The sequence below is a fragment of the Aplysia californica genome, unplaced genomic scaffold (assembly GCF_000002075.1).
Source record: "Aplysia californica isolate F4 #8 unplaced genomic scaffold, AplCal3.0 scaffold00856, whole genome shotgun sequence".
In the NCBI taxonomy this organism is placed as follows: domain Eukaryota; kingdom Metazoa; phylum Mollusca; class Gastropoda; order Aplysiida; family Aplysiidae; genus Aplysia; species Aplysia californica.
Window position 1 is genome coordinate 266,216 of NW_004798126.1, and position 1,121 is coordinate 267,336.

At 38.5% G+C, this 1,121-nt stretch overlaps 1 protein-coding gene across 2 annotated transcripts in view; it reads right to left on the reverse strand.

Moving 5' to 3' along the window:
• The window catches only part of LOC101856297, a 30,788-nt gene extending 29,981 nt beyond the window's left edge, over positions 1-807 (reverse strand). Inside the window, exon 1 of one of the 2 annotated variants that reach the window (XM_005110137.3) lies at positions 622-807. The gene's annotated coding sequence lies outside the window, so the exon portion shown is untranslated. Of the gene's footprint in view, positions 1-561 lie in introns of both variants that reach the window. The other variant, XM_005110138.3, reaches the window with a different exon arrangement.
• Between the last annotated feature and the right edge of the window lie 314 nt (positions 808-1,121).

Here is a 1,121-nt window from a genome sequence, read left to right on the forward strand (position 1 = left end):
TATATGTATATATATATACGCATGTGAACAGTAAAATATGAACTCGATCAGATTAAGTTATGTCGCTTTCTCAGAGTTACAACGTTCTATCTAAAGTACCGTACTTAAGTTTTGATAGTTTGATGTCAACATTTTAAATTAATTTTCACAATGTTTCAAGCCTTTTCGAATGCAGTCTTTGAACATCTTGAAAACAATCAGAATAATCTTAGGATTTTGACTGAACAAATTATTGCGAATTTGATTTCGGACCTGCTCGTTGTCATAGCAACTCATGGCAAAAAATGTCAGAGAGACTAGAACTTCGTAATTCTGAGGGAGCGATGTGTAGGCTAATTTAGACAATGACACAAGGCACTAGGGGGCTGTCTATACTGTAGGACAACTGCCTAACACAGACCTCTGAAGACAAACTGTGAGTAGTATCCCGATCATAATGACAGTTTAAAGTTTGATTAGAAATAATTATTGTAAGATTATAAAAGCTGTCGAAATGGAATGTTGTCGCTATTATTTTTACTGTTCCACACACTATTATAATTACCTTGTACATTAACTCACTTTTTGTTCTGATCGTGAATGCTGAATCAAAGCGCGAGATGCAGAACGAAAAATACTCACGTACGTTATTGTTTTTGGTTGTTGTGTTTGTTTTTTGAAGAAAGTCAAGTCTAGAAAACCAGCGGATTAAACAGCACAGGAATAACTTCAAGGGGGACCTAAATTAATCAATTTCTCTCCGGTTTAAAATAATATGCAGTAACCATGCACGGGCTTTAGCTCAAGTTCAGTACGCAAAGTGAGCAATTATCTTTCTTGGAACACACGTAGGCTACGTGATGGATGTAATAGTTGTAACACCTGGAAATCCCGGAAGAACATGGCTCACTTTCGTCATCCATTCATGACGGGGCATGTCCTATTCGTGTCACGGGTCACAGGTCAGACGATCAGCTGCCGAAGAATTTAATGACGAAATTACGAGATGCACCACGGCGGCCAGAATAAGCGTTTCAAAGACAGCCTTAAATAAAGTACATGTAGTACATAGTATTATGTACACCAGCTTCCCTGGCTGAAGCAATAAAGGCGTCAGTACCAACCACAGAACAGGGGGGGGG